The sequence below is a fragment of the Sminthopsis crassicaudata genome, chromosome 1, assembly GCF_048593235.1.
Source record: "Sminthopsis crassicaudata isolate SCR6 chromosome 1, ASM4859323v1, whole genome shotgun sequence".
Taxonomy (NCBI): Eukaryota; Metazoa; Chordata; class Mammalia; order Dasyuromorphia; family Dasyuridae; genus Sminthopsis; species Sminthopsis crassicaudata.
Genome location: NC_133617.1, coordinates 596681270 through 596703043, shown reverse-complemented (window position 1 = coordinate 596703043; position 21774 = coordinate 596681270). Strand labels below are relative to the sequence as shown.

At 34.5% G+C, this 21774-nt stretch overlaps 1 protein-coding gene across 2 annotated transcripts in view; it reads right to left on the bottom strand.

Moving 5' to 3' along the window:
* Nucleotides 1–21774, bottom strand: part of LOC141551130 (von Willebrand factor A domain-containing protein 5A-like) — a 150037-nt gene that overhangs the window by 62626 nt on the left and 65637 nt on the right. Inside the window, exons 1-3 of one of the 2 annotated variants that reach the window (XM_074282439.1) lie at nt 18218–18350; nt 12938–13068; nt 8606–8650 (exon numbers count right to left, since the gene is read on the bottom strand). The gene's annotated coding sequence lies outside the window, so the exon portion shown is untranslated. Of the gene's footprint in view, nt 1–8605; nt 8651–12937; nt 13069–18217; nt 18351–21774 lie in introns of those variants that run through there. The other variant, XM_074282438.1, reaches the window with a different exon arrangement.

Here is a 21774-nt window from a genome sequence, read left to right as displayed (position 1 = left end):
GGAGCAGCAGAGAGGGTGTAAACACCAGAGGTGAAGAATAAAACCCTGGAAAGCTAGTATCTTGGAACCCAGCCACCCCCAACCCCCACCTGGAGTGACTCAGTGCGTTCTTAGAGCCTCAGAGTGCAGATGCAGCCCAGCCATCACTGTCCTGTTAGTGGCTCGCTGGTGCCCTCACCCCCAGTCTGTAGAGGAAGCCCATTAATACCATCCAGCCCCATCCCCCACAAAACAGACCAATTGTTTCTCTTGTCAATTTGTTTTCTTCAATTCCTTCTCTGACAAAATGAACAAAAAATTCAAAAAGGCTCTAACCATTGACAGCTTCTGTATGGAGAGAGAGCAGACTTCAAATACTGAGGAGACTAAAAACAGACTGTCCCCAGAGGAATTTCCTAAGGGGGAGATGATTTGCTCCTCATACACAAGACTCTCATAGAGGAAATCAAAAAGGCTCTCACAAGAGAGCTAGAAGAGAAATGGGAAAAGGAAAGGGAAGCTTGGCAAGAGAGCCTGGAGAAGTCATCCAGAGTGGATAAAGAGATCAAATCATTGAGAAATAAAATTAGTGAGCTGGAAAAAGAAAACAGCTCTCTAAAAAAATAAAATGGATAAAATGGAAAAAAATTCCATAGAAGAAAAAAACTCACTTAAAAACACAATTGGACAATTACAAAAAGATATAAAAAAAGTGAGTGAAGAAAATACATCATTGAAAATTAGACTCGAACAAGTAGAAATGAATGAATCAAGGAGAAACCAAGAAGTAGTCAAGCAAAACCAGAGAAATGAAACAATTGAAAAGAATGTCAAGTACCTTATTGGAAAGACAACAGACCTGGAAAACAGATCCAGGAGAGACAATTTGAGAATAATCGGACTCCTTGAAAAATGTGAGGAAAAAAAGAGTTTGGACACTATTTTCGAGGAAATTATCAAAGAGAACTGCCCAGACGTTTTGGAAACAGAGGGTAAAATAGACCTGGAAAAAATTCATCGATCAACTACTGAAAGGGACCCTAAAATCAAAACGCCAAGAAATATAGTGGCCAAGTTCAAGAACCATCAGACAAAGAAAAAAATACTAGAAGTGCTAGAAAAAAGCAATTCAGATATGGAGGAGCCACAATAAGGATAACGCAGGATCTAGCAGCATACACATTAAAAGAACGAAGTGCCTGGAACATGATATTCCGAAAGGCTAAGGAACTTGGTATGCAGCCAAGAATAACTTACCCAGCAAAAATGAGCATCATTTTCCAGGGAAGAAGATGGACATTTAATGAAAGAAATGAATTCCATCTATTCTTGATGAAAAAAACCAGACCTACATAAAATGTTTGATCTTCAAATACAGAACTCAAGAGATTTCTAAAAAGGTAAAAAGAAATCTTGAGAACTATACTTCTGCCAAAAAAATATGTAAAGAACACAAGTATAATTTGTCCTAGAAACTAGAGGTGGAAAGAAAATTATATCATAAAAAAGTGTAAAGTGGGGGTACTACATCTCATGAAGAGGCAAAGGTAACCTATTATATCTGAGAGAAAGAAAGGAGGGAGATGAACATAGTGTGTATCAATAGACATATTCGATTTATGGTGAAACTTCTTCCACTTCATTGAAAAGTGAGAGGGAAGGAGTAAGCTAAGGGGAAGGGAATACAGAAATTGTGAGGAAAAGGGGTAAAATAAGGGGAGGAACTTTAAGGTGGGGGAGGGATACTAAAAGGGGAGGGCTGTGAAAAGCAAGTGTTGTTCACAAGTTTAATACTGGGTAGGAGGGTAAGAGGGAAGGAAAGGAGAAAAGCATAAGCAGGGGTTAACAGGATGGCAAGCAATATAGAATTAGTCATTCTAACCATAAATGTGAATGGGGCAAACTGCCTCATAAAGAGGAAGCAGTTAGCAGACTGGATTAAAAGCCAGAATCCTATTATATGTTGTTTACAGGAAACACACCTGAAACAGGATGATACATTCAAACTAAAAGTAAAAGGGTGGAGCAGAATCTACTATGCTTCAGGCAAAGCCAAAAAAGCAGGAATAGCCATCCTCATTTCAGATCAAGCAAAAACAAAAATTGATCTAATTAAAAGAGATAAGGAAGGGCATTATATCCTGCTAAAAGGTAGCATCAATAATTAAGCAGTATCAATATTAAACATATATGCACCAAGTGGTGCAGCATCTAAATTCTTAAAAGAGAAATTAAGAGAGCTGCAAGAAGAAATAGACAGCAAAACTATAATAGTGGGAAAACTTAACCTTGCACTCTCAGAATTAGATAAATCAAACCACAAAATAAATAAGAAAGAAGTCAAAAAGGTAAATAGAATACTAGAAAAGTTTGATATGATAGATCTTTGGCGAAAGCTAAATGGAGACAGAAAGGAGTATACTTTCTTCTCAGCAGTTCATGGAAACTATACAAAAATTGATCATATACTAGGGCATAAAAACCTCAAAATCAAATGCAGTAAGGCAGAAATAGTAAATGCATCCTTTTCAGACCACAATGCAATTAAAATTACATTTAATAAAAAGCCAGGAGAAAATTGACCAAAAAGTAATTGGAAACTAAACAATTTTATACTAGAGAATGATTGGGTAAAACAGCAAATCATCGACATAATTAATAACTTCACCCAAGAAAATGACAATAATGAGACATCATACCAAAATATATGGGATACAGCCAAAGCAGTAATAAGGGGAAGTTTTATATCTCTACAGGCCTACTTGCATAAAATAGAGAGAGGGCCAATGAATTGGGCTTACAACTAAAATTGCTAGAAAAGGAACAAATTAAAAACCCCCAGACAAACACAAAACTTGAAATTCAAAAAATTAAAGGTGAAATTAATAAAATTGAAAGTAAAAAAACTGTTGTATTTATTAATAAAACTAAGAGTTGGTTCTATGAAAAAAACCAACAAAATAGACAAACCCTTAGTAAACCTGATTAAAAAAAGGAAAGAGAAAAAGCAAATTGTTAGTTTGAAAATGAAAAGGGAGAACTCACCACTAATGAAGAGGAAATTAGAACAATAGTTAAGAGCTACTTTGCTCAACTTTATGCCGATAAATTCGATAACTTAAATGAAATGGAAGAATACCTTCAAAAATATAGCTTACCCAGATTAACAGAGGAAGAAGTAAGTAGTCTAAATAGTCCCATCTCAGAAAAAGAAATAGAACAAGCTATTAACCAACTTCCTAAGAAAAAATCCCCAGGACCAGATGGATTTACATGTGAATTCTACCAAACATTTAAAGAACAACTAACTCCAATGCTATATAAACTATTTGAAAAAATAGAGATGGAAGGAGTCCTACCAAATTCCTTTTATGACACAGACATGGTACTCATACCTAAACCAGGTAGATTGAAAACTGAGAAAGAAAACTATAGACCAATCTCCTTAATGAATATTGATGCTAAAATCTTAAATAAGATATTAGCAAAAAGACTTCAGAAAATCATCCCCAGGATAATACACTATGACCAAGTGGGATTTATACCAGGAATGCAGGGCTGGTTTAATATTGGGAAAACTGTTAGTATAATTGACCATATTAATAATCAAATTAATAAAAACCATATGATCATCTCAATAGATGCAGAAAAAGCATTTGATAAAATCCAACATCCATTCCTACTAAAAACACTTGAGAGAATATAGTAATAAATGGACTATTTCTTAAAATAATAACGAGCATATATTTAAAACCTTCAGTAAACATCATATGTAATGGCGATAAACTAGAACCTTTCCCTATAAGATCAGGAGTGAAACAAGGTTGCCCACTATCACCATTACTATTCAATATAGTACTAGAAACGCTAGCCTCGGCAATGAGCCAAGAAAGAGATTCAAGGAATTAGAGTAGGAATTGAGGAAATCAAACTATCACTCTTTGCAGATGACATGATGGTATACTTAGAGAACCCCAAAGACTCTGCTAAAAAGCTATTAGAAAGAATTCAGAATTTTAGCAAAGTTGCAGGATACAAAATAAATCCACATAAATCCTCAGCATTTTTATACATTACCAACACAATCCAACAGCAAGAGATACAAAGAGAAATTCCATTCAAAATAATGGTCGATAGTATAAAATATTTGGGAATATGTCTACCAAAGGAGAGTCAGGAATTATATGAGCAAAGTTACAAAACACTTGCCACAAAAATAAAGTCAGATTTAAATAACTGGAAAGACATTCAGTGCTCTTGGATAGGCCAAGCAAATATAATTAAGATGACAATACTCCCTAAACTAATCTATTTATTTAGTGCTATATCAATCAGACTCCCAAGAAACTATTTAAATAACCTAGAAAAAATAACAACAGAATTCATATGGAACAACAAAAGGTTGAGAATTTCAAGGGAAGTAATGAAAAAAAATTAAATGAAGGTGGTCTAGCTGTACCTGATCTAGAACTATATTATAAAGCAACAGTCACCAAAACCATTTGGCATTGGCTAAGAAATAGGCTAGTTGATCAGTGGAATAGGTTAGGTTCACAGGGCAAGATAGTGAGTAAAAATAGCAATCTAGTGTTTGACAAACCCAAAGATCCCAAATTTTGGGATAAGAATTCATTATTTGACAAAAACTGCTGGGAAAACTGGAAATAGTATGGCAGAAACTAGGTGTGGACCAACATTTAACATCACATACTAAAATAAGATCAAAATGGGTCCAAGATTTAGGCATAAAGAACAAAATTATAAATAAATTGGAGGAACATGGGATGGTTTACCTCTCTGACTTGTGGAGGAAGGAGTTTGTGTCCAAGGAGAACTAGAGACCATTATTGATCACAAAATAGAAAATTTTGATTACACCAAATTAAAAAGTTTCTGCACAAACAAAACTAATGCAAACAAGATTAGAAGGGAAGTAACAAATTGGGGAAATATCTTTACAACTAAAGGTTCTGATAAAGGCCTCATCTCCAAAATATACAGAGAATTGACTTTATAAGAAATCAAGCCATTCTCCAATTGATAAATGGTCAAAGGATATGAACAGACAATTTTCAGATGATGAAATTAAAACTATTTCCACTCATATGAAAGAGTGTTCCAAATCACTATTGATCAGAGAAACGCAAATTAAGACAACTCTGAGATATCATTACACACCTGTCAGATTGGCTAAGATGACAGGAACAAATAATGATGAATGTTGGAGGGGCTGTGGGAAAACTGGGACACTGATGCATTGTTGGTAGAGTTGTGAAAGAATTCAACCATTCTGGAGAGCAATCTGGAATTATCCCCAAAAACTTATCAAAATGTGCATACCCTTTGACCCAGCAGTGCTACTACTGGGCTTATATCCCAAAGAAATACTAAAGAAGGGAAAGGGACCTGTATGTTCCAAAATGTTTGTGGCAGTCCTTTTCATAGTGGCTAGAAACTGGAAAATTAATGGATATCCATCAATTGGAGAATGGTTGGGTAAATTATGGTATATGAATGTTATGGAATATTATTGTTCTGTAAGAAATGACCAACAGGAGGAATACAAAGAGGCTTGGAGAGACTTACATCAACTGATGCTGAGTGAAATGAGCAGAACTAGGGGATCATTATACACTTCAACAATGATACTGTACGAGGATGTATTCTGATGGAAGTGGATATCTTCAACATAGAGAAGAGCTAATTCAATCCCAATTGATCAATGATGGACAGAATCAGCTACATCCAGAAAAGGAACACGGGGAAATGAGTGTAAACTGTGAGCATTGTTTTTTTTGTTTTGTTTTGTTTTGTTTTTCTTCCCAGATTATTTTTACCTTCCGAATACAATCCTTCCTTTGCAACAACAACAACAAAATTCGGTTCTGCACCACATATATATTGTACCTAGGATGTACTATAAGATATTTAATATGTATGGGAATGCCTGCCATCTAGGGGAGGGGATGGAGGGAAAGAGGGGAAAATTTCGGAACAGAAGGGAGTACAAGGGATAATGTTGTTTTAAAAAAAAATTACCTACGCATATGTACTGTCAAAAAAAATGTTATAATTATAAAAATTAATAAAAAATAAAAAAAAGTTAAAAAAAAAAAGATCTTTTTGGGATATAGGCCTAATGAAATACTGCTGGATCAAAGGGTATGCAGAGTTTGATAATTTTTTTAACAGAGTTCCAAATTGCTCTCCAGAATGGAGATTATTTGTTAATTGCTCCACCAACAATATATGTGTCCCACTTTTCCCATATCCTCTACAACATTTATCATTATCTTTTCCTGTCATCTTAGCCAATCTGAGAGGTGTGTAATGGAGTTGTCTTAATTTGCACTTCTCTGATCAATAGTGATTTAGAACACCTTCTCATGTGACTAGAAATAATTTCAATTTCATCATCTGAAAATTGTCTGTTCATATCCTTTGACCATATATTAACTGGAGAATGGCTTGAATTCTTGTAAATTTGAGTCAATTTTCTGTTTTAGAAATGAAACATTTATCAAAACCCTTTAATGTAAAAATGATTTCCCAATTTAACTCTCAGTCCAAAGTGGCAATGGATAATGAATATAAATGAGAAGACAGTGAAAGGAGAAATAATTCACAGTTTCTACTTTGACCCTTTGTGCTACAATGAGAAAAGGGAGTAAAATAGTATCAAAAACAAGAAAGTGTAGATTTCTTAGCAGTGGACATCTGCTGATTGTTTTCAAGTGTCACTTTAGTAGCAACTTATATGCAATAATGTATATGCAAATTACAAATAATTCTCATAGATTAGAGCCCTGAAAAAGTATAACCTTCTTCTTTCTTTTCTTATTAACATTACTTTGTATCTTAGAGTTATTTCTTACTCTCTCTCAAGTCTCAAATCCAATAAATAAATCCAGTCTTTTCCTAAAACCTCTCTTGAATTCAGTCCTTTGCTCTTCACTTATACTGCTACCACCTTAGAATTGGCCCTAATTAACACCTCCCAGCACTATTTCAATGCCTCTTGACAGGTCTTCTCCCCTATGGCCTCTCAATCATCCTTCATGTGCTTTGAAAAGGAATGGCCTTTCCCCTCTCAGAATACACAATGAACTGTGATTGAAACTACTCAGATGTACATATTAGTTTTAACTTAATTATAACTATCTGTGTGATTTACATGGGTTATATAAAGTATAAATGTTTTATCTATTACCAAAAAGCTAGTATAATAATGCTCTGCCTAGATTAAATGAAAATTTAATAAATCCAGAATTTTTCATTGTAAAATTAAAAAGGCTGAATTTATTTTTAAAAGTCTCACAATTCAGACCTTGGAATCAGAATGACTTTCTTAGTAATCAAAGCAGCAATTAGGAAAGACATCACTTCAAAACAACAGTGTCCATGACTTTGTCTGTGTGGCTCCTCCCTTAACTAATGTGGATTGCAATTCGTCCAAGTTTTAATAAAACATTTAGCTGAGATGCTAATGTCAAAAGAAATATTAACCATCTGGCATCCAACCCTCTGGTGATGAGCCTCTCCAAATTTGGTAAGGTTATTCTTCAGAGGATAGATATCCAATTCATTATTGAGTCTGTACTCAAAGCCTTTTCAGATTAGTAGGACCTACTAGAGCTTATTCTCACATGGCAGTGAGAGCAGAAGGCTCCTTTCCATGCCATGATCCATTGGTGGAATACAGACTGAGGAGAAAAAGCAATATATTACATAACAGAATGCAGCCTGATAGCAAAATGACAACAACAACAATAATAAAAGTCACTCTGGGGCAGCCAGATGGCACAGTAAATAGAGTGACTACCCTGAAGACAGGAACCCATCTTCTTGAGTCCAAATCTGACTCCAGCCATTGCATAGTTATGTGACCCTAGACAAGCCACTTCATTCTATCTCAATTTCTTTATCTGTAAAATGATCTAGAGAAGTAAATAGCAAATCACTCCAGTATCTTTGTCAACAAATAAAACTGTGGTAGCAAAGAGTTGGACATGGTAAAAAAAAACTACTGAACAACAAAAAACTGGTAATAAAAAAATTATTAAATGGGTAATATGTGCCAGACATGCTATTAAGGGATGGGGAGAAAAGTTTTAAAAGACAGTCTATCCTCTCAAGAACCTCACAGAATAATTGGGGAGACAACTTATAGATGGTACAGATGTAAGTATTGCTAAAACAAAAAAAAACCCAAAATGAAAATATTTAATTTGTGGGATGCTTTTATAAATAATTCCCCAAGCCCAAAGAAGTTAATTGTGCATGACTGAATTTAACTGAATGATAGTTTTATCTATTTGTTTTCCACACTTAGTTCAGGATTCCATGCACATTAAAGTGTTCAAAAAAATCTATAATGGCTACACAACATGCAATAATTTTGGAGGGAGGGGAAAAGAGAGAAAAAGAAAGAGAGGAAGTTCAACAAATATTAACTGATAATGAGTCTCAATATTATTAATCAATAACATTTATTATGCCCTCACATATGTCAAACACTGTGATAGGTGCTCTCAGAAAGAAGTTTCCTGCATAGAAATTTTGTTTTTTGTATTTAGGCCCTTAGTATTGACTAAATTGGTAGAGCCAGTGGTAAAAGTATACTTACAATTTGCTAAACATTTCATAGCTGACAGTACCCAATGAGGAAGTTCTGCAAGAAAATGAGAAAAAAATGTTATTGTAGTGAATGACAAATAATTAAAGAAATTATACACATGGCAAGAACTCAATATTTCTATATACTTTTGCCTATGAATTATGAGTTTTTAATATTATATTAATTCAATATGAGTGTATAAATTAAAATAGTCAATCCATTTTACAAAAGGAAAGTACAAGTATATTTGCATAAATCAATGGATTATCATTTTAGAAAGTAAATTGTCCCAAGTTTCTTCACCCATTTTATCTTCTAAGTTTTTTTTGGCAAAGTACACACTGTACAGTCAGTTCTAGCAGGTTCAGCAGTTCATAAAATTAAAAAAAAAAAAAAAGGAAATGACAGAATTTAGCATCAAGTAAGCCATGATATTAATTACTTTAAATCGCCTAATTAATGCTAAAATCTACAAATCCAGCATGCAAGTGTTACTTATCTATTTCAATTTTCAAAGTGCTTTTTTGGAGGAGGAGATGATAAAGAGGATGTAAAATACATAAAAAGTTGGACTTTTTTGAATTCAGGATGTCAGGAGTTTAAATTCTGCTTGTGCTACAGACTAATTGTAAACCCAGACAAGTCATTTAACTTCTCAACATCTTAGGCCATTAGTTTTCAAAGTGTGGTCTTGGGGGCACTTTAAGGGAGGCCTGAGAAGTCAAAACTATTTTCATAATAATATCAAAATGTTTTCGTTTCTAATATGGCCAAAATCACTGGATACGTGATTATAGCCAAAAGCTCTTAGCAGGGAGGGAGAGGTCCTCAATAATTTTTTAGTGTGTAAAAGGGTCCAGAAATCAAAAAATTTGAAAAGTTCTACTCTAGATCTCTCTTTACTGACTGTAGGTTGCAAAGAAGGTAAAATCTGACTTTGTAAAAGAAATTTCCCCACCTTAGAGTTTGCTATACCATTGAAATCACAGAACCAAAGTTTTATTTAATATTTCTTTACTTAACCCAAATTTAAGTCTCTGTGCATTGAGCTGTGAGGTTAATAGTACTTAGATGGCACAGTGGATCAAACATAGGGTCTAGAATGAGGAAGAAAAGTTCAAATACAGCATCAGACCCCAGTTTATCTATGTTTCCTAAATGAGGATGATAATAATAATAATAATAGCACCTACCTCCCAGAGTTATTGTAAGAATCAAACAAATTAATTGTAAATGCTTAGTTAGCAAAGTGCCCAACATATAGTAAGCATTACATTAATATCAGTAATCATTACTATTACTATCATTATTATTGTTGTTATAATCACAGAAGCATTAAAGCTACTAAAATAAAGCATGACTGATATGGTATAGCTTCTAGGGAAATATAGTGGTGGTTTTGGGGTCCCCTGACCTTGGGGCTTCTGTTCTGGCAATCCATCTGATTCCAAAGTCCTTTTGCCCTCCCTCTTACCCCCCAGCACCCAAAGTAGGAATGCTCTTGTTCTGACAATCTGCCTGATTATGGAGACCATTCCTCAATTCATTGCTGATTGGTAATCTTGTCAGTAATAATCTGATCAACCAAGAACCAAATTCCAGAGACCATATCTCCCTACCTATGAACAATAGAACTACCATATCTATGATTGAAAGCTAGATATCACCTTCTAATTCTCTGCTGAATTCCCTTACAATTCAACCTGCTTTGTAATGGCATTATAATTACTTACAATAAACTTTGCCCCTTGACTAGGAGATGGGTTCAAGCCTGCAAATTTTTTTGAGACACTTTGAAACACCAGTCTGGGACCCCAAACTTTTGTAGTTCCCCCCTTCCTAACCTCAACATGACTATAAAAACTCAAATCAATTTTGGTACACTCTTGTTCCTCTTGGAAACTTCATGAGAGCCAAGTAGATCCTCATAATTCCCTTATCCACAAATTTTCCCCAGTTGTAGGAATCTGGGCTTCTTTCTTGCACAACAAGAAAGATATCAATAAAAAGTTTCAAATTAGTAGGCAACAGTAGTTTCCATTTCAATGTCTCGTATAGGTTGGTTTGTGACTTGGCTATTCAGTGGCTAATACTTGTAGAACATTCTCAATGCCCTTTTGAAGCACTTATTTCCTGAAAGGAAGGATGAGTGGCTCTCTTACTCACAAACAATACTTTTTATCAAATTAGATTAAAATACTCTTATTTTGTTTTTCATTTTGGAATAGGAAAAGTAGAATGGTGAGGGAGGATATAGATAACAGTAAAAAAAATGGGGGTAAAAATGAAAAGGAAAGGGGTCTTCATGGAGATATTTCTTTGAAAAATAAAAAGAAAAGGACAAAAGGAAGACCAGAAAAGGTAGTCAAGCAAGTTAGCTTTGAAAGCTATAAACTGAACTGATTAAATTTTTAAAAAGAAAAGTAAGTTGTATACAATGCAGACTTGCAATGTCATATACAATTTGTTCTACTATACAAAAGTAAATGACCAATCTTTTGGTGTTGGGAAAATTCAAAATAAAAATAAGAGTATGTAAATAAAATGCAAAAATTAGAAAAATAATACTCCCCTTTCTTGTTTTCTTCCTGGTTTTCCCAGTTTGGAGATGTGAGAAGATAAAGTAAAAGAAGGAAAAGGAAAGAGAGATAGGGAGGGAGGAAAAAAGAAATAGAAGGAGGGAAAGAGAAAAAGAGAGGATAGCATCTTTTTAAAAATGCAGAGAACAAAAGAAAAGCCAGAAAAAAAGGACAGACAAGGACATCTTTGAAAGCAACAGGATGAGTTCAATATACTTAGATGAACTCAATATACTAAGTTCTTATACTCAGAGAGAAAAAAAAGTTAAATTGCATATAATAGGAATCTATACTTCCTTGCACAATCCTTTTTTAAAAATATATTATTATATATATACTAATGGCCAAGTTTGCTAAGATCAGAATAAATTTTTTTTTTTTTAATACAGTCCTTTAGAGAAAGACATGGAAAAGAGTTGTATGGAATGTTTCAAATTTCACACTTGATATATAACATTAGAAAAATCTAAATTCACATTCCATTAGTTGGACCATTTTTTATGAAAATACTAATTAATTATGATTTTTTTTTTCTCTTTCCGCAGTATTCTCCTGCTACAGAAAGAAGATGCTGGGAATAAGAAGGTTCCTGAAAGGTACCCTACCTTCCTAACAGAAGATATAACCTACACAATCTCATATTCCCCCATTACTGCTATGAAATTGCTTTCAATCCAGCTCTATCAGCTGTCCAGGAGCTTCCTATTCTGAATTTAGCATTATTTAACAAAACCCCAGCAAGAAATATTTCATCCCACTTAAGGCTAATAGGGAGAATTTGAACTAAAAGTAACTCAAGAAAGGAGCCCTACCAGCACTAGCTCATGGCTGTGTCTAAATAAGATGAGTTTATCTCTAATACAGTGAAAAGATAGGATTAAAATCTACTTTAGTGAAATTTCAGAGCAACCTCCATAATCTTAGAAGGAAACTGACAAGCTAAATATTGGCCACCTCAAGGACCCCAATGAGGACAACCTTGAAACAATAAGTTTAAGCCAGATCTGGGCCTAATATTGCAAAAATAAAAGCTTTTATATGGGAAGTTTGTTACTCTTCCTTAGGGCATTTTCTAAATTTAAAGAACAAGCAAGTAGAAAGATTTGGAAGTACAATAGGAAAAGAAGAGAGAGAATAATTAGGGTTAGAATGAATTTTTAACGAGAAAAATAAAAAGGAAACTAGAGAAGGCTCTCCCTTTATATAGAATATTGATAGCTAATATGTTATAAATGTTAGCTATCATTATGCCATAACACAATATATACCAGGTGTTATTATCTATAGTATTATTATACTGTTTAAGGTTTTATGCAAGGCATTTTATCTTATTTAAATTCACAATAATCTTTTGAGGTAGGTGCTATTATTATTGCCATTTTAGAGATGAGGAATCTGAGACTGAGAGACAGTTAGATGGGACAGTGGATAGAGTGCCAAGACCTGGATTCAAATGTGGCCTCAGACACTATCTGTGTGATCCTGGATAAGTCATGTAACCCTGTTTCCCTCAGTTTCCTCATCTATAGAATGAACTGAAGAAGGAAGGGGCAAATTACTTTAAAATCTTTGCCAAGAAACACTTAACTGAGACAGCAGAGTCAAACACAAATAAATCAAATGAACAGGTAGGTGCCAAAGGCAGGATTCTAACCCTTTCTCCACTTTCTGTTTGAGTAACAAGAGTATGAGCTATCAAAATCGATATAGAACCATGCTACTAAAATAGTAATTCTAGGACAAAGCATTATTCTGTTCTCACTTGATTTATCCGTGAGGATGACAACTCCCTGCTTACTAACACTGTACACATTGTGGACAATGAACTTTGAGTTGACCAGCTTGGGATCCAAAACTTCCTCCAGGGAGTCCAGTTCAAGGATTTTCTGTAAACTGTTAAAAAAAATCATTTATAATTGCTTAATTAAAAAAAAAACCAACATGAAAAAATGTCTCAAAAATCTACATGCTGCAAAATCAATCTCTATAATATATTCTTTGTATATTTATTACCTCTGTGATTTCAGAGGAAAGAAGGGCAGAGACAGATAGGGTGGAGACTGACTTAAAAGATATTCTTTAGCTATTAACATACTCATGCTTCATCATTATGGTAATATAAATCCCTGAATGCCAAAGACATCACTTTACAAGTAAAAGATATGAAAACTACAGATGAGCCAGCTTAGTCAGTGATTAGAAACAGCCACAAGTATTTTTTTTTCTGGGAAAGGAAAATGCTGTTCTACTCATAATATTAACTTTCATTACCTACAGTATTTCATATGAAAAGACCAGATTTTCCATTCCCTGCCTCATTAAGCTAAACACTTAACTGTTATTGGCAAGTGTACGGAATTCTCTGGGCTTAGAAAAGCTCCCTGATCTTAACCATCATGCGCAAAAAAAAAAAAAAAAAAAAAAAAAAAAAAAAAAATGGTATATGAATAGAAAATGGAAAACTCCCAAGCTTCAATGAAATCTTTTCTCTATGTATCATAGTAGCAAAAGAGAGCAAACAAAAGTTGAAACTAAAGCTTAATAGTAAACACATCTAATTAGTATAAACAATATGGATTTAATTTTCCAACTGCAGAAAATAAACCACCGGCAAATCTGTGTAGCAATTAGAGCAGAGGGATGTTCCTGAACATTTTAATCAATAGCCGCATTTAGAGAGAGCCAAATAGACTTACTGTGATAATGTCATAGACTTCCATATCTCTTCTACATTGGCCTCTATCAGCTGTCTACGATAGACAATGCAGCAGGCGGGCACTTCTCCAATTGCGATACTGTGACGCCTGTACCACGATTCAGAATTCTACTTATCCCAACACCATCACCCCCCAAAAGGAAAAAAGTTAATATAAAATATTTCAATATAAAAATGGAATCCTTTTACTGAAAATTAAGTTCTGTGACTAGGTTCAAATCTAAACTTGACTTGAAAGGAATAGATATAAGTAAACACTAACTAGCCTGAAAATCCAAATGTAAGGGTAGGGGGTTGTGATGATGATTATAGTAATATGTAGGTTGTTTAGATATGTGGGTCATAACAATGCACAGGGACTCTACATAAACTATCTGGGTAAGCACTTAATATGCTGATCATAGATAGCATTCTTTTCTCTTAGACAGTGGTTTAGAAGCATTTGGAATTAAGAGAAAACCTGTTCAAATTAATGAAATGGTAGTTTAAAAAATATTGGTTTATCATTTTTTTTCAGGGATTATGCATGTGATTACCTAAGATAGAAACAAGTGCCTAAATTTAATTAAATGGGAGGTGGTCCCATGCTTGACTGCTTTCCTAGAGTAAGTGATGCATTGAATTCTTTTCTGAAAAAACAGAGGGAATGACAATTCCACAAACAGAATTTCGTAACAGCAAAGCAGGTGAACTGCATCCAAATTATCACAAAATTTGAAATAAAATAATAAAAAATAAAATTACTTAAAGACTTGCTATTGACAAATAGAAAAAAAGAATTTCATTGTTACATTTGATAAAGATAAAATAATATATGATATATTATATTCTTGAGAAATGGGGTATTGGGGCAGCTGGGTGGTGCAGTGGATAGAGCACCAGCCTTGAATTCAGGAGAACCCAAGTTCAAATCTTGGTCTCAGACACTTACCACTTCCTAGCTGTGTGACCCTGGGCAAGTCACTTAACCCCTAGCCTCAGAAAAAAGAAAAAAAGAAAAAAAAGAAAAGAAAAAAAGAGAAATGGGGTATTAACTCTTATTATGACTTGATTCCAACTCTACTCATGACACCTTAACTAAATTTCTCTTTATCTATGTGGGCACATCTATGAAATTTTGCTTTCTCTCTTAATTTTTCAGAAACTCGATTTTAATCTTCATAGAGAGGACATACTGTAGAACTTCTGTCCAACTACTGTTGGACAATGGGGATAATGTAGATGAGAAATTTATAATGTGTACCCTAGATAATGACTCATCAATCCATTTGTTGTTCAATCATATCAGTCACTTCATGACTCCATTTGGAGTTTCCTTAGCAGATATTGGAGTGATTTGCCATTTGCTTCTCCAGCTCATTTCACAAATGAGGAAACTAAGGCAAAAAGGATTAAGTGACTTGTCCAAGGTCACACAGCTAGTGTCTAAGGCCGGATTTGAACTGCTGGGGTCGGTATTAAAAATCAAGTGTTCCTGATTCCAGGGCCAATGCCCTATCTATCCATTATGCCTCATCAGTATCAATCAAAAATCATTCAACAGCCTTTTTTTCCCCACATTTCTCATCAACCTCAGACTATTCTAAGCTGATTGATCTCAATTATAATTTCGTTCTTTCAAAGCTTAAGCAACCAGTACTCTCTAGTCTGAAATAGTTCTCACCAAGAGGGAGACATTGGTATTAGGATGAAAATGATGGGAACCTTGAAGAGAAATGATCATTAATTTTATGGTCAAAATTTGTGATCCACAAGAGGAAAACTTGAAATAATTTAAAATACCCCCTTGATCTATAGACAAAATATCTTTAAGAAATCCCTCAGAACACTAAGTAGATACCTTGCAAAAAAAAATTATGATTGAACATGAACAGGCTGCAATTTGTCAGAGGGAATGCTCACACACATGAGATCACAGACCCCATGAGACATCTAAATAGGGTAACTTGTATAAGTGATGTAGTATACATATAATTCAAATTAGAATACTACTAATTTAATGTGAATTTATTTATTTAATATGAATAATACAAAATGTTAAGAAATCAAGAAGGGAGATGATCATTTACAGCTGGAAGAAGGTAAGAGGATTCATGTAGAAGGTAGCATTTGAGCTGGATCTTGAAACATGGGTAGAAGGATGTCATGTAGAGATGAAAGTGAGGGAATAGTTTGGGCCATGAGAACAGTTTCAGCAAAGGGACAGAGGCATAGAAATGCAAGGCTGACTTAATGGAACAGCATCCCGAATTCTACTCTGGTTTTCAAAGCTCTCTAAAATCTAGACCTGACCTAACTTTCATCCTTTTCTATCTCACTCTTCTTCTACATAAAATTGCACTCTATCAATACCATAATCCCTAAGTCAAATTTACTTGTATCACTCTTTCTTGAACTCTCTATTGATCTAAATTCTCTCTCTTCTTCAAAATTCAAGAACCAGCTCAAATCTTAACTCTTCTATGCAAATCCCACCCTGCCATATACTTCCTGTGAAAAGGATCTCTTTTTCTCCCCTGGAATCCTATACTATCCATTATCTGTATCATTCAATACTTTAAAAAACAGAGTGAAATTAAATTTTTCATGTCAATATATCTTATTTCCCCAAATAGATTAGATTATAAACTCTTTGAGAGCAGGTAATACATCATTTATACTTGCATTTCCTCAGCACAATGCTATGCTTAATAAGTAACTGTTCAAAGAATGAATAAATTTTAATTTACAGAGAGAAACAGGGCTGAAAAGGAGGTTAATCAATAGAACTAAGCTACTAAATATGATTTTTTTAAAAAAACATACAAGCCAGCCAACCTACAACAACAAAGAAAGATATGTTAGCTTTGCTAATGTTTCTCCATGATCTTCCTAAGTATTTTTTATGTCTGTTATCCAGAACCAACAAAAAGATAATTTTTTGTGGGTTTTAAAAAAAAAACTCTCCTCCCTAAACATTGCATATAATCATCTCCTGGCAAAGTGAGTGATCTTGATAATACAAGCACTTGAAAAAGGCTATAAGAAATGATGAGCTCAATGACCTTGGAAAAACACAGAAAGACATGGGGGAAGATTCTGGGAAGATGACAGAGTAGATTGGTAAATTTTTAAGCTCTCCCAATTTCTCTTTCAAATAGAACAAACTTGCACCTCAAGGTGAACATAGACTGGTGAAAAATCAAGAAGACAGGGCAGAACAGAGATCCTCCTTATACAAACTGAAAAAACATGAAGAAAGCCCCCAGGCTGGGATTAACCTCTCTAAAATACATACCCCTCCCAGCTGGCTCTACAGAAACATCTAGTGGGGACCCCTGGGACTGGATGGATGTGGCTGCAGCCTCAGCAGGAATCACAGAGACCTTCACCTCCAGGACTGTTTAGTGGAGTGGAGGTCTGATTCTGAGAAGAATCTTGAATCTAGACTGGGAATGCTGGGCCCATCCCTGGATGAGAAGGAAGTGGTAAGTGCAGAAGCAGAAGGGCAGGGACTCTGCGGGCTGTGGGCACTTGGAGAAGGGTAATGGAGATCATGGTTTGAGGTTCCTGGTCAGAAGGGAGAGCTGAAGGGAAGCTTGAGGCACCATCCCCTTATTCCACAATTAGAGTGTTTTATACTTATATTTCTTATTTTTAAAAATTTAACCATCAAAGAAGAAAGAACTCCACCACTGAAACTCACTATGTTCCATTTTTTAGTTCTAAATTATCTTAGTTTCAATAGCCTCCCACTGAAGAAATTTAACAGTAGAGAAAAGAAAGATGAGTATTTCACATTAGCTAAAACATAGGTAATTTCTACCCCGGGCAAAACCCATTACTGTTCATTGGATTTTTCTACTCCACAAATTCCCTCTTCTAATCTGTCCTTTCTTCACTGATGACAAAAAAGCTAAAGACAAGTGATGAGAAAAAGTAGCAAAAAAGGAATGAAGGATGTTATAGATCATAGACTAAAAAGAGGTAAGAATCAATGGAGGTTCAATAGAGCTTTATCCTGAACTCAAATATTTTCACAGAATCTGACTGTAATTTGCAAAAACTATAGTTCCATTCTTCATTGAGCTCCATTCAAATTTCATTCAAAAAGAAAAAAAATTATAACACATTTTCACTATGTTTTTGTGTCAATATTAGAAGCGCATCAGAGAGCTCCTCACAGCTGACTCTTCTACTACTGGCATGGACTTAATTCCAGAATGTGTTTAGATGAATTATATAGCATCACAGAGTGAAGATGGGTGGGAGAAATGGGACTAGGTCAGGTGATTCAATACTATTTACCATGGCAACCATTCCCCAACTTTCTGTCATTGTACTTACCATAACTATAGGCCTGACAGGTATGTTTTCTTGGGTAGTATCTGGTAGCTGATCAGTCCAGTTTGGGAATTTGACAACACTTGCTTGATAGGGAGATCTCTTTGGGTATGGCTTCAGGGGTGAAGGAGGAAACCTAAAATAGGAGAGAAAATTATCTCACTGTTTCAATTATTAGAAGAAAAAGGTTCTCACATTGATTCCATCAACTGTTCCTCAAAGGAATTTACAAAGAAATTCCCTACTTCAATTGATAAATTATGTCTCAGTCAAGTAATGATATTCGTATGTCAAAGCACATTATCAATTAACATCATTCAATAGAATGTTCCTGCATCAGATATAGAGAAAATATTCACCTTAACAGAGAGGGAAAAAACTCGACAAAAAAAAAGAAAGAAAGAAAAAACACCTTCTTAACCAATCATCTGAATTTCAAATATTAAAGTATTTGCAGGATGAGAAGCAATCAATAGTGTAGTAGGCAAAGCTGGCCTTGAAGCTTTTAAGGACTAAAGTCTAAAACCCACATTTGACACATGTCTAACTGTGTCACCCTGAATAAGTCAGCTAATCATCTAGTGTGCTAAATAGATATCTAAGGCTAAAATTGTGAGAAGGCATAAACTTGAATTGGTAAAGAAAATTCATCCCAAAAGTTCCTTGTCTGTAAAATCATATGTCTAGTTCTTATCTCTTTCCCTAACAGGACATGGAAAAAGAAAGCATATCTCTAATCCAAATAAAATCCTAATTAGCTCATAACTTTGAAGGTAATCAAAAATTGGAAAAAGTTATTAAATAAAAAGAGAATCTAGAGCAATGGTAAACCTTCAAGTATTTTCATAGAATCTGACTATGATTTGGAAAAACTATTAGTTCCATCCTTGCCTAACACCTCAATCATTCTCTGTATCCTACTCTATGTTTGGATTAGGCAACATTTCTTCCCAGAAAAAAAGGAAATGGGATATAGTATAAAAAGCAGAGACCTGGAAGAAAAAGACCCAAGTTCTAGTAATAAATCTATCAAGAACTAACTTTATAATAACTTTATCAAATCCCTTTCTTTCCCTGGGCCTGTTACTTTATCTCCAAAATAAGGCTACTAGATTCAAGGATTTCTAAGGTCTTCACCACCTTTAAGTTTTTTGATTCTATGGTATCTATCTAAATTAGCCCATACCTTCCCAAGACTCAGTAAAGGAACTAAAGATAATATGACTTTGTTGTTAAAAGGTCTTTCCTGGTGGCTTAGCTCTAGATCATTACCAATGATGCATTAAAACAAAAGTCAAGAAGTTCAATATTTACACAAAGTAATTTCCACATGAAAGAGACAGGGAGGGAGAGAAGGAGAAAGGCAAGGAACCAAAGAAGAAAGGGAGGGAGGGAGGGAGGGAGGGAGGGAATGAAAAAAGGAGGGAGAGAAGGAAAGAAGGAGGAAGGAAGGAAGGAGGGAGGAAGGGGAAGGGAAGGAAGGAACGGAGGAGGAAAGGAGGAAGGAAAGGAAGGAGAAAAGAAGGAAGGAAGAAAGGAGGAGGAAAGGGGGAAGGAAAGGAAGGCGGAAAGAAGGAAGGAAGGAAAGGAGGGAGGAAAGGAAGAAGGGAGGCAGGGAAGGAGGGAGGAAAGGAGAAAGGAAGGGAAGGAGGGAGGAAAGGAGGAAGGGAGGCAGGGAAGAAGGAAGGGAGGTAGGGAGGAAGAGAGAGAGGGAGAGAGGGAGGGAGAGAGGAGGGAAGGAAAGAAGGAGGGAGAGAAAGAAGGAGGGAGAGGGGAGAAGAAGGAAAGAGATAAGCAATTTAAAGACTCCATTTTTAGAATAACTGAAGAAATGAGTTTAGAAGGGTTTAAATTTACAATGAACTTTGTATATGAGTGATATCACAGGGTGAAGTAAAAGGTGGATATTATTTTTTTAAGTGCATCTCAAAGAGCTGCAACAGATTTGGAAAACAGATTTGCAACAGATAAAGAAAGGGAAGTGATTAATGAAATGGCAATTTTTTTTTCCTGTCTCTGAAGAGAACATCTAATATTTGTAGGTTATCTGAGAAAAAATGTTCCTAACATCTTTCAAGTTAAAAATTTTAAATGAAAGATTAATAAATGAAATTTTGGACAATTGAGTTTTTAGGACAGATGTTAGAACTAGCATCTAACAACATAAATTAAACTTTTGTTGGGACTGTTAAAATTATCTTAGTTTGCAATCTATTGCATGAGTCTCATTACCTTGGACTAAAAACTAGCACAAAGAAATATATTAACACTTCCCTGTAGTACTGCCAAGCAAAGAACAGTTAGCCAAATACTAAAAGGCCAGCCTCAAAATGATGAAGTCAAAGAATCAAATTTCTACAAGGTGCAACAAAAACAATGAAACATAATAGTTCTTAAAGGAGTCCAGGAAGAACTTCAAAAATTTCTGAGCCAATTTATTTTAGCTCAGAAATGAGAGGAAATTCGATTGGCTATGTGAAATATCAGAAATATCCAAAGCAAGACTAATGACTAAATTATTCCTCTTGGCTGCAATATTAATGGTAACAATGATTTGTGAGTAATAGAAAAGAAAAATTACATATGAATAGGGAAAAAAGAACTACAATTAAAGTATAAATGAAAACCTCCTTTTGGCATAAGGCATCAGACTAATTTTACAAAATTGACTCCCAATAAATGCTTGTCACCATCTTATTTATATTATGGTTTACATGTTCTGAATACAGACCTCCTTTCTTCCAATCCTGAGACCTCTCAGTTGTTATTGTTTCAAGTATGACGTGTTAAAAGGCAAGTTTGGAGGAAAAAAGTTGAGATGTTTGGTATTTTTTCTTCTAAACATCTGGTTTCTCTGTTCTCATCAATCAACAAATTTATGGAAAGCTTATATTTAAATGATTGTTCAAATATCTGTAAAAGTGCTTATTTTAATCCTTTTGTACAGCAATACCACTACTAGGTTTCCCAGAGATATCATAAAAATATAAATGGACAGGGAGAATTCTTTGTAGTGGCAAAGAATTGGAAATCGAGGGGATGTCCATCAATTGGGGGATAGGTGAAGAAGTTGTGGTATGTAAATATAATGGAATACTTTTGTTCTATAAAGAAATGATAAATACCCAGATTTCAGAAAAAAATGAATTTACATGAATTGATGCTAAGTAAAGTGAGAAGAACCAGTAACAGCAACATTGATTAGTTTTGATAGACTTCATTTTCCTCAGCAATACACTGAAATTAGACATCTCCAAACAACTCATGATGGAAAATACTATCCACATCCAGACAGAACTATGGAATCTGAATGCAAATCAAAGCACATTATTTTTGTTGTTGTTGTTGATTTTTTTTCTCTCTTGGTTTTTCCCTTTTGTCTTCATTCTTCTTTCACAGCATGATTAATGTGGAAATATGTTTAAGAGAAAAAAGTGCTTATTTTAGATGTGTGCAATATTTGTGCTTACTGAATCATTTGTTTTAAAAATATTACAGAATATTTCTATATTAAATATTTACTGAAACATTTAATGATCACCTTAGTCCAAAAGTATTTT